Source organism: Vombatus ursinus, unplaced genomic scaffold (assembly GCF_900497805.2).
Source record: "Vombatus ursinus unplaced genomic scaffold, bare-nosed wombat genome assembly UNPS02014786.1, whole genome shotgun sequence".
Classification (NCBI taxonomy): Eukaryota; Metazoa; Chordata; class Mammalia; order Diprotodontia; family Vombatidae; genus Vombatus; species Vombatus ursinus.
Window position 1 is genome coordinate 40,523,210 of NW_020954564.1, and position 13,124 is coordinate 40,536,333.

Sequence of the window (13,124 nt, forward strand, 5' to 3'; positions counted from 1 at the left end):
ATTTGGTCTCAATAATCACTAGAGAAAACAAACAGTAGCTATGTGGATCATTGGCAAGACAAGATTTGGGGAGTAGGGCAGACAGCAGGTGACATGCTAAGGGAGAGTGAATTGTCTTTGAGTTCTGACTGCCACTTGCTAGTCATGTAAGTTTAAGAAAGTTTTCTTTCTAGGTACTACTATTTTCCTCCTCTGTAAAAAAGAGCGTGACAATGCCCAAATTGCTTCTCTCACGCGGCAATAGTCAGGAAAGTATTTTTTAATCTGTAAGATGCTATAGAAATGTGAGCTAGAATTGTTCCCATGCATATCATCCTGACCAAAGACTCACTTAAAACACTGGTAATATCTCCCACCCTCAAACTTCTCAGTAATTTGCAATATCTTGAAGTAATGTACTGTTCTCTTCTAGTCCAAGTGTATCTACTTCCATATATAATATTGTGTTTTCCTCAAAATGTTCAAACATTTTCATTTCTTTTCTGTACATCAGCCATGGCTTCCTCTCCCCCTACTCTCTCAGCTGAGAACCATGCCTCATATTTTAATGAAAAAAATGAGGTCATCCACTGAGACTCACTCTTCTCCCCTCTTCCTCCTCTCACATCAATCAGATGCTTTCTACCACCATCTCCTCCTTCAGCTTTGTCTCACATAATGATGTGTTCCTTCTCCTTGACAAGGGAAACTCCCTTACATGCACAAATAACCCCATTCCAACCTATCATTTCCAGAAGATTTCTTCCTTGATCATGTCTTCTTTATCACTTATCTTGAATTTCTCTTTATCTAGTGGCTACTTCCCTACAGCTTACAAATATGCCCTTGTTTTTCCTATTCTCAAAAAGGCCTCGTTTCATACATTTATTTCCACCAGCTATGATCCCATACATATGACTTTTTGGCTAAACTCCTTGAGAAAGGTATCTACAATGGGTGCCTTCACTTCTTTATTCTCAGTCTCTTCTTAACTCTCTACAAGTTTGGCTTCTGACCTCATCATTCAACTTAAATGGCTCTCTTTGAAATTGCTAATGATCTTTTAATTGCAAAATCTAATGGCTTTTTCTCAATTCTCATTATTCTTGATCTCTTTGCAGCCTTTGACTCTGATGATCACCCTCTTCTCCATGATACTCCCTTTTCTCTAGGTTTCATGACACTAAACTTTCCTGGTTCTCCTATTTACCTGACTGCTCTTTCTCTGTCTCATCATGAGTGTCTCACAGGGCCCTTTTGGGCCCTCTTCTCTTCTCCCTCTCTAAGTTTTTTCATGGTGATCTCATCAGCTCCAGTGGTTTCAATTATCATCTCTATGCTAATGATTCTAAAATCTTCTTATCCATCTCTAACCTCTATGCTGACCAGACTTTCATCTCCAACTGCCTATTGGATATCTTAAACTAAATATCCTGTAAACATTTTAAATTCAACATGTCCAAAACCACTTTCATTTGTCTCCCCAAAACTCCATTCTTCCTAACTCCCCTGTTACTGTTGGGGGCACTGTCATCCTCCCACTCATCCAGGCTGTCAAATATGTGTCATCCTCACCTTCTCATTCTCCTTCACCCCCATATCTAATCTGTTGCCAAGGCCTGTCATTTTTACCTACATAATACCCCTTACATATACTACCTTATATACCCTGACATTTCTACCACTCTGGTGCAGACCCTATCACCTCACACTTGGACTATTGCAATAGAAAACTGGTTGGTCCTCCAGCCACAAGTCTCTCTACTACTCCAGGCCATCTTCCACTTAATTGTCAAAGTCACTTAACCTGAAGTTCAGATCTGACCATATCATTTTAGTATTCAATAAATTCCAGGCCCTCCCTATCATATCCAGTATCGATATAAAATCATTTGACCTTGAAAACCCTTCTGAACCTGTACTCTGCCATTCTTCTTCTTACACCTCATACCCCACCACATATGTACTTGGCCATCCAGGGACAACTTGCCTCCTTGCTGTTCCTTGAGCTAGACATTCTATCTCCCAATTCTGCATTTTTACTGGCTGTTCCATGCTTGGAATGCTCACCCTTTTCTGCCTCTTGGCTTTTCTGGTTTCCTTCAAGTTCAGCTAAAAGTCCACCTTCTATAACAAGCCTTTCCCAGTCCTTCTTAATTCTAGTGATTTCCTTCTTGATTTTGTCCAATTTTCCTGTATAGTTTATTTGTACATCACCATTTGCATGTTTTCTCCCCCATTAGTCTGTGAGCTCCTTTAAAGCAAAGATTGTCTTTTACCTTTCTTTGTATCTCTAGTGCTTAGCATAGTGTTTGGCACACAGTAGGTGCTTAAGAAATATTCATTGACTGGTGACTGATTCATCCATGTCAGAAGTCCCCTTGGGCTTACCTTAGGTTTGGGTGAGCAGCTCATCAAATCAAGACTTCTTTGTAACCACCCTTATTCTCTGGGAGTTCTACCAAGTCACACAGCTGTTGCTCAGCTCTCTCACTGTCTCTGAGATTTATAATCCATTGATGAGTTCTGGCATTGCTGCTGTGTTCTGTCACTGTCCTTGAGTTCTATAATCCATTGCTCAGTTAGCCATTGTTGCTGAGGTCCATAATCCATTGCTGAGCATTCACTCCCTGTTGCTGCATTTTCTAAATCCCTTACTAAGTTCTACCATTGTTGTTGTCACATCCCTCCACTGTCTTTGAGTTCTGTAATTTATTGCTGAGATCTACCATTGTTGCTGAGTTCTGTGGCTATGCAGCCCCTCCCTCACCATGCCTAGCCATAGGGATACTGGGGAAAATTTAGAAATACACTAGCACAGCACTAATGTAAAAATAGGCAATCTTAATGACAGATCTAACACTTTTTCTAGAACTTGCTGCTTCTTTTCGATCTCATTTGAGCCATTGACTGTCTATAGTGTCATTCAAAGATATGCGGTTACTCTTGACATTCCTTACTGTTTAGCCTGAGTGCTTTTTAGCATAAAACATTCCTTGACATACCTATGATTCAATAAGCAAGCATGAAAAGGCTCTATCTTATTTGGCAAACCTATTGTCTGAGGGATTTTATCCCCTTTAAAAATGTGTGTGTGTGTGTGTGTGTATGTAAAAACATTATTGCACAGACATAAATTAGACTAGAAAGTTATAGAAATGTTACTTAGTTTGTGTATACTTTATCTGCCTTCACATATTTATCTCCAAGCTGAGCCAGGAGCACAATATGCTGTGTTAACTAAATGCTAAAGTCACCCCAAAGTCACCCCCACAAGAACATTGTTTACTAGGGAAATTGGACTTAGAATATGTTTAATATGCAAAAGGAGAAAATCAATGCTGAGAAGGTAGATCCATGCTCCTTGCCTAAGGAAGGATGTGTTTATCAGAACAACTCAACTTGCTGCCCAGGCTGCATCTTGCCTCTTTTCTAGTAGTGATTTTTAGTGTCAAATCACCTAATAATTCTAATAGCTTGAACTTGTGTAGTGCTTTGGGTTACAAAGTCCTTTACATCCATTATCTTATTTGAACAAATCTGCAAGATAAGCAAAGCAGAAATAACTATTCCCATTTTACAGACCAGAAAGCTGAGACTCAGAGAAGTGACTTGACTCACCCAAAGTGACACAACCAATACATGTTAAGTTCAGGACTAAAACCTAGATCTTCTGACTCTGAATCCAGTACTCCTTCCACTATACCATATGACTTCATAGGATCATGGCTAGAAGGACCCTTAGAAATCCTGTCATTTTACCGATGAAGGAAAATGAAAGGAAGCGAGGCCAGAGAAGCTAAGCAAACTTACATAGGAAGTACTAGAGCTAATAGTCAAACCTAGTTCTAGGGTTCTTTCTGAGTGGACTTGACCTTCTGTATCCATATGTTTATTAAGGAAAATCCCAATGAGAAGAAGGGACTGAAAGAGGGTGGGAGTGGGAGGGTGTAGTATACGAGTTTAGTTTTCCAATTAGATTATAGGAAAGTCTGGCTCAGTGCCCACTTCTCACATAGGGACCAAAGCCAATTAGATTACCTAAGCAAGCTGTGTTGATGGCAGATGAGCACCAAATGCTACTACTTTTGAATCAGAGCTCAGAAAACATCTTTTTAGAAAAAGATGCTAATAAATGTTGATTGCTCAGGAGAAACTTAGCAGCTGTGGGATGAGAATCTCCAATGGAGACCTCTGGAAAAAGGCTTAAGGTTGGAGAGAAGTTATGCTAACACTTCTAGTATACCTACATTCATCTAGCCTGGCCAATAGAAGCAAAGATACTGTAAATATTGGGGAGGAAGGTGGGTGGATCCCTTATAATCTTCCTAGGACTACACAGCACAATAGAAAGAGTCTTCATTCAAGTTAGAAGCCTTGAATTTATTAAAGTCCCAGGTCTGTCACTTTCTAAATGTGTATGATCTTGGGAAAATCACTCCAATTATCTGATCCTCAGTTCCCTTATCTATAAAATGAGGATAAAATAAGGATAAAATGAATATACAAAAGCAGTATAATTTTGAAGTTAGAGGATCTGGGTACAAATCCTGATTTTGTAGTTTACTTTTAGCAATTCTCTTCTCTGGGTCTCAGTGTCTTCATCTGTAAGAAGAGGAGGTTAAATTATAATTTCTGAAATTAATTCCTTCTAGTTTTAAATATTATCACCTATGACTATTATTTACACAGTCTCTTCCATGAGGCTATTGTGAGATAATACATGTAAAATGCTTTGTAATTAGACATGGCCAAGCCCCTAGCCCCATTTATTGCTCTTGTGGTAGATAAGGAAACTGTTGTTGGCTTAATAAAAGCCCACCAGAGAAAGGCATCCTCATCTATGAAGGAAGCATATTGAAAAGGTGTAGATTAAGCTACTTGAGAGAAAAACTCCTCATTCCAAGAGTGTTTGTTTTGAAAATGTTGCAGCACCAGGTCATGGAACTCATGAATAAAACCCCTTCCTTATTTCCACTCAAAAAGAATCAAGATTTATTACCATCCTAACCAGGAAAACAGTATTGACTCACTGGCTATTGGAGGTTTTCAGCATTGTGGGAAAGAATATTTATTGCTTTTAATTACCATAAACTAGCAAGGATCTTGTTTTAATAGTTTTTTATCCCTTCCTTTACTCTGAGTTTGCAAATGTAAGTACAAAAAGATGAAAAGCAGCTTCAGTATTAAATAAATCTTCTGAGGCAAAATGATGAATTAAAAATGACCAACGATGGTCTCCTAGTCTTCTCATTCCTCTTTCCCCTTCCAAAGAAAAGTAAAAACTCAGAAGAAATCTCCAGATTTGTAACTGCCTTGCTGTATGACCTTTAGTAATACTTTAGCATGACTCCACCCCAAGTCTCTACTAGTAAAATGGGAGCAATAGAACCTGATCCTTTTCTTCAATTCAATAAACATTATTAAGTATATACTATGTGAAAGATATTGAAGATCTTACATTCTACTGGATTTACAACTCCTACACAGATAAATAAATGCAAGACAATTTGAAGAGAAAGAAAGCCATAAAAACTTAGAGAGACCAAGAAAGGCTTCTTATAAGAAGTGGTAATTCAGTTGAGCAGTGAATGAAATTTAAGAATTATAAGCTACCAAGGAGAAGAGGCACGAGATAGAATATCTGTGAATTGAAAGTAGGGCACTTTGGTTGGAATGTAGAACAAATGAAGGAGAGTAGTATAAAGATCTGAAAAGGCAACTGGAGTCTGTCAAATAGTTAAAGTCTTGAAAGGGTAAGAAGATTTGGGATTTTACCCCATAGGCAACTGGAAGTCATTGAAGATTTTTGACCACAGGTGTAACATTGCCCTGCTAACTGAGAAAGTTAATTTTGGCAGTTTTGTGGAGAGGATTAGAGAAAAAAAGAAACTGAAAGCAGGAAGACCAATTAAGAGGCTGTTACAATAGTCCATATGATAGGTGATGAAGACCAAAATTAAAGTTGTGGTCAAATGAGAAAAGAGAAAGGGATGAAAGTGAGATATTATGAATGTAGAAACAAGAAGATTTGCAGATGATTAGATATGCCAGATAAGAAAGAGTGAGGAGATGAGGGTTACAAACTTGGGAAAGTGGTAGGACATTGGTATCCTCATAAAAATGGGCATGTAAAGGCAGGTTTAGGGTGATGAAACTGAATTCTGTTGCTCATAAGGATGAAATCAGAATACATGACATTAAAACAGCAGCATTTTAAGCAGCTTAAAACATTTAAAAATTTTAAAAACCAGAAAAAAAGAAAACAACATAAACAAGAAGCAACAAGAAAAAAAACAATGACCATAGAAAAGTATCTTGGTGACAAGGAAGATCAAAACACAAATTCAGGAGACAACATTGTCAACATACCTACATCCAAAACCTCAAAAAGGAGTATGAACTGGTCTCAAGCCCAAAAAGCCTTCTTGGAAGAACTTAAGAAGGATTTTAAAAGTCAAATAAGAGAGGTAGAAGAAAAATTGAACAATTCCTTTAAAAATACAATTGACAAAATGGAAAAAAGTACATTGAAGAAAATAACTCCTTAAAAAGCAGAATTGGCCAAATGGAAAAGGAGGTACAAAAGCTAACTGAAGAAAACAATCCATTAAAAATTAAAATTGGGCAAATGGAAGCTAATGGCCATTACCACTCCACCCTTAACAAACTCCATATTTCAAGATTCAATTCAAACACAGTTTCCAACCTTCAGAAAAATCTTCCAGATCCACACCATGTCCCTCAGTGAGAAAATTAACATTTCCTTCCCTAACCTTAAATAGCCCTTTGTACACCTCTAACATAATAATATAGTATGTTTTGTTTAACAGTAACAACAACAGCAACAACAATAAATAACATATCTAAGGCACTGTAAAGTTTGTTTAATATTTTTCTCCAAAAACCTTCTATAGCAGGTAGTATAGGTTTTATTTTATTACTTCCATTTGACAATCAAAAAGGTTCAGTACCTTGTCCACCATCATAAAACCAGTAAGTTAGGGTTTGAACCAAAGTTTTATGATTCCAAGCCCAGTCCATTTTTTTCCCTACACATTTTAGTGTAATATCCAGAGATTATTTCTTATTTATATTTGTATCTCCTTCAGTTTTATGCACTGCTTCCCAAACAAAATAGAAACTTAATGAACAAATTAATGAGCAGATTTTGAGAGGAAAACTCTGTTGTCATCTGGAAAAATCTGTGTTTTTTTCCTAGTATTTTTGTCTAACAGACTGCTTTAGGTCATCCTCCCTCACAGGAATTTCCCAACCCCATATTTAGAAACTTCTATCCTTGGAACATTCCAGGCTAAAAACATCAAGTTTTCAGGGCTGATTGTTGGCCACTTACTTCTGATGGCAGGGTCAACACACCAGTCAGAACTAACTAAACAGGACTCTTCCACTCCTTCCGTGAGTAGAGAGAGGTAGGGTCTGACCCAGAATTGTTCATAGTACTTCTATGATCCTACCATGAGTTATCCTGAAGCGTAAACATGAGATTCCTAATTTATCTTGACAGCTTTTTCTTGCTATGACTTGAAGATCTTCATACTGGGAATGTCTCTGATTGGATCCTTTCTCTCATACTTCTAAATTCTATTTTAGAGGTGATTGTCTTTGCCCCAAGGTGAAGGACATTGCTGGGCTTCCCTAGTTTGGAGGTATCAGGCTGGCTAGTGTAAAGAAGGGATCACTGAACTGCCCTAGTAACTTTCTCCATTGTCCCTGTCCCTGTCCTTTAGGTGTCCCTAGTCAAGCTCATGATCTTCCCTTAAAGATAGCAAATAAAAGGTTCTGTTGCCTTCGGTATTAAATGGGCAATCTTTCTATGAAGCCCTTTAGGCAAAAAAAAAAAAAACCAGCTATCCCATGCCCTAGATGTGTAACTCAATATCCAATCTGCTAGAAGGGGCATATTTAAACTTGATGGGTATTTTCCTCTGCTCCTTAGAGAATGACAAAATCAGGATTCAAACCCAGGCTTTTCTCACTACTAGTGTGGTGCTCTGTCTAGTATACCATATTGCCAGTCAAGACTACATAACTCATGAGTGCCAGAGCTGGCAATAGAATCAAGGACTGCAGAATACACATACACACACACACACACACATACACACACACACACACACACACACACACACACACACATGCACATCCTCCAGCCTCTGATTAAAAGTACTTCTGGTCTTATCACCACAAGTTGCTTTGAATTTCAAAAATTCATGACAAATCCATCTCACTAAGAAAATGGTATAATTCCATAAATGGTGTACTTGACTGAGAATCAAGGGATAAGAACTATTTTCTGAGTGTTTCTCCCCAACTGTGTGAATGAGGCCTCAGTTGTTTCATCTGTAAGAAAGAGATGATGATAATGCTTTGCCATAAACCAATTGCTTTACCCATCTTTTTGCCAATGGAACTTTACAACCATCCTGTGAGACAAGGAGATGCAAGGATTATAGTACTACCTTCATTTAATGGATGAGAGAAAAGAGGTTCGGCAAAGTATCATGATTTGTTCCAGGTCACACAGCTAATCAGCTTTCAAATCCTCCTAGAACAATGTCCTTTACTTTAACAAGATGGCCCCCTGAGATTCAAGTATTCATACAATGTTAAAACACAAAGGGACCTTAGAAGACAGAACATTAGAATGTAAAAATCAAATAAATGAAATGGACCTTAGAACATAGAATATTAGATCTGGAAGGGCCTTAGAGAACATTTAGTCCCATGTTATCATTTTCCAGAGAATGAGAACAAGGAGTACAGAGAGAATGAGACTTGCCCAAGGTCACTCAGATAGCATGTGGCAGAGTGAGGATTAATACCAAACTCACAGAATGGGGATTAGGATGGATTTTATTATCTTTGCTGGCAAGATGGAAAGTGGCAAACTTCAGCTAAAAGAAACAGACTGGCTGTGCAGGATGAGGAGTGAGTAGCAAGGGAATCAGGATTATGAAGTCCATTTCCCCACTGTGATATATTTTTTAATATATATCTCTTGCTGAAGCATAAGGCTCAGGCTAGTGCGGTGTCCTAGGTAATGAGTACTCTCTTTCTCTCCCTCAGATGCAAAAGTGTGGGTAGCCATGTGTAGCTGTGTTAACACTACATGACTAAAGCCGATCCCCAGAGCCCCTTTCGGCTGCACACCTCAACGACTCCGCCACTTCCTCATATTGATTTGCATCCTTGCAGGTTGTGTAAACAAGACTGTTAGAGGAATATAAATAACTGCAGCCAGTATTGCAGTTCAGCTGCTCAGGCCTCTGGAAATCAACATTTCCACTTATCTCCCAGGGCAAGGTGGAACCTCTTCACTGCTCAAAGGCCTCCCTCCCTGCTCCCTCCCCTTGGTATTAATGCAAATCCAAAAAACTGAGTAGTTTCTTCCCTTTTCTCTGTCCTCTCTCCTAGTCTCACGCCTTTAAAGGAACTTATGGTTATGCCTCAGAGCTGCAGAGAATAGTCTTATTCTCAGGTCCCTAGGAGCCACAGGATAAGGAGCAGAGGAAAAACCTCATAGCACTTGGAGTTGGCAAAGACTTTAGAGATTATTTAGTCTGACCCTCTCATTTTACAGAGAAGGGAATTGAATCTCAGAGAGGAGAAATGACTAGGCCAGGGTTACGTGGAAAGGAAGTTAAAGGAGCCAAGATTCAAATCTATGTCTTCTCACACAAACCAAAAGTTCTTTCTATAACTGACCAGAAGAGAGCTCAGAAACAGGCCAATGTCCCCATTGGACAATCCCTACTAGGAACAAGGACCATGGAGAAGATTTTTGCCTCATTAATTTCTTTTGTGGGGGGAGTAGGAAGTAGAGGAGTCTGGAGCTATGATATCATAGCACTGTAGTTAGGAACTACAGTGACTGACTGTTAGACCTGGAGTCTGGAAGACTAGGTTTGCATCCTACCTCAGACGCTTAGCTGTGTAACCCTGGGCAAGTCACTTAATTTTGCTCAGCCTCATTTTCCTCATTTGTAACATGAGGATAATGGCACCTGCTTCACAGAGTTATTCTAAGTAGCAACATAAGTAAATGAGATAACATTTGTAAAGGGCTTTGCAAACTTTAAAGACTATACTATATGGAGTTTCTCCTAAGAAAAATCCTAGCAATGCATATCAGAAACTGTATCGTGTTAGATAGATGCTTAGAGGTAGTTAAAGGAGGTTCAGTCACTTGCCACAGGTCACAAAGACAGTATGTGCCAGAGGAACTCAGATCTTCTTGACTCCAAGACTGACTTTTTATTCATTATACAATACTGTCTCTCAGATATTATTTATGCACCTGTGATATGCACATATAAATACATTATATACATATATATGTAATATCTGATATATCATGTATATGGTATCTTCCACAAAATCCTACTTCTATACCTTATGATAACAGAGAGGTGACCCTGGGATTTCAAAGACCATAGCGAATAAGCATTATTTCTTACAGCTTTTACCAAGTTAGAAAAGCCAGGGCTATTGCCATAGCACCTGACTGAATCTGCTTTCTGAGGACCAGCCAAGCTAAGTATGGAGAGACTCTTCTTTAGTAGACTGACTACTTGGTAATGATTTTTATTCCTTTTTTGCCATGGCAAAACATAAAATAAAGGAAAAATACTAAATGGTCCTAAGTCCTATGCAGTCCCCTTCTACTTCTACAGTGACAGGAGCAGAGTAGCAGAAAAAGAAGCAGAGAATGTTAAGAATCATAGTTTTTAGACCATCGGTAAACTTTAATTTGGCTTTCAGAACTCTGATTGTGAGGTCTTCTCCAATGACCAGTGGGAAAAAAATATATATTATATATATAGCTTGAGTTGCTGAATCATAATGATCTTGACATTCTTGCTTAAACAAAACTAAAGAAAGAAGTGTGTGTGTGTGCATGTGTCTGTGTGTGCTCAAAGGCAACAAGCATATTATTTCATGGGATATCTGGTCATCCCAAAATACAGTACTGATGAGAAATATTTACAAAAATACTACCATGAAAATAATTACAACTTATGCACCAATATTAGTTGCTGAAGATGAAGAAGTAGAGAATAAAGGCCTTCCAAATTAAATCAATATACACTCTGGTATTAGGTAACTTCAAAACAAATATGACAGAAGCTGAAGATGCTGAATTAGATGTGGGAAAGTGTGACTCAGGAAAAGGAATGCAAAAGGTCAAACACTTACAGATTATATATAATCATCACATTTTTATATCACAACCATTTTCTTTGAAAAAAATAAAAATATGTGTCAGTCAAGATGAATATCAAATAATAGTACAACAATTAAGTAGCTGATAGTTTAATAGGTAAGAAAAGACTGTTTTTTGTTGTACAAGTTTTCCCTGAATATGTGTATAGACCACTGGCTTGTCAAGGCAAAGATGAAAATTAATAAAGGAAAAAAAGAAAGAGGAATAATGAGAAAAAAGACATGATATTTATTTGAAACAGCTGATCTTGTACTATTAAAAAATAGTAAGTGAAGATGATGGAATAAAGGCAGGGACTCACCTGAGCTCTTCCAAATTCTCCTCCAAACAACTTAAAAATAACACCACAAAATACATTCTGGAGCAGCAGAACTAACAAAAGGATGGAGAGAAATGATTTTCCAGCTTAAGACAACTTAGAAGGTCAGCAGAAAAAATCTTTTTCACTGGGGAGACAGTGGCCACTGCGCACCAGCAGCAGGCCTTGGGGATGATTTAATGGCAGTTGCAACTTCTAGAGCTCTCAGCCCATAGACAGTAAGGGGGTCAGACAACTGACCAATAGAAGATTACAGAGGATCCTTTGCTACAACTGGGTGCAGGACTCTTGCATTGCCCATATGTGTCTCCAGGTCAAAGTCCCAGGATGAGGAGGAGCTCTAGCACTAGAGTGTGTGCCCAAAGGGGAGCAGGGACCCTAGTGACAGTTCCAGGATGGAAAAGAGTACTTATGGTAACTCACAGACCAGAGCACAGGCCAGGAGACCAGTGACCATGCCTCTCCTTAAATCATATCATCTTGGAAGAACTGAAAACTTATAGACACCCAGCATCAGCTCTGAAAACATCAGTATAAAAAAACCTTAAGTTTGGGATCACGCCCCCTCCACTCTAGGAGCAGAGTACCATTTTAACATAAAGTGAAAAGTGAAGAAATAAGTTGAAAAATGAACAAACAACAACAACAGCAAAATAGACCATAGAAAATTACTATGGTGACAGGAAGGTCAAAACACAAACTGAGAAGAAACCAGTCAAAACAGATATATCTAAATCTTCAAAGAAAAATTTGAATTGGTCTCAGGCCCAAAAAATAATTACTAGAAGAACTCAAAAAAAAAAGGATTTTAAAATCAAATAAGAGAGGTAAAGGGAAAATTGGGAAAATAAATGAGAGTGATGAAAGAAAATTATGGGAAAAAAGAGTCAATAGCTTGGTAAAGCAGGCACAGAAAAAGTAATGAAGAAAATAACACCTTAAAAAACAGAATAGGCTAAATGGTAAAATAGTTGCAAAACATATACTAAACAGAAGAACTCCTTAAAAAGAAGACTTGGCAAAATGGAAAAAAAAAGATGTACAAAAATTCACTGAAGAGAAGAACTCCTTAAAAAAGCAGAATTGGCCAAATGGAAAAGGTGCAAAAGTTCACTGAAGAAAAGAATTCTTTAAAAATTAGATTTGTGCAAGTAGAAGCCTTCATGAAACATCAAAAAACAATAAAATAAAATCAAAGGAATGAAAAAATACAAGAAAATGTGAAATATCTCTTTAGTAAAACAACTGGCCTGGAAAATAAATCAAGGAGAGATAATTTAAGAATTATTGAACTACCTGAAATCCATGAACAAAAAGCCCAGATATCATATTTCAAGAAATTATCAAAGAAAACTGACATGATATCTTAGAATCAGAAAGTAAAATAGAAATTGAAAAAATCCACTAACTACCTCCTAAAAGAAATCCCAAAATAAAAACTCCTAAGAATAGTTTAGCCAAATTTCAGACCTCCCAGGGTCAAGGAGAAAATACTGCAAACAACCAGAAAGAAACAATTTAACTATTCTGAAACCACAGTTGGGATAACACAAGATTTAGCAACTTCTACATTAAAAG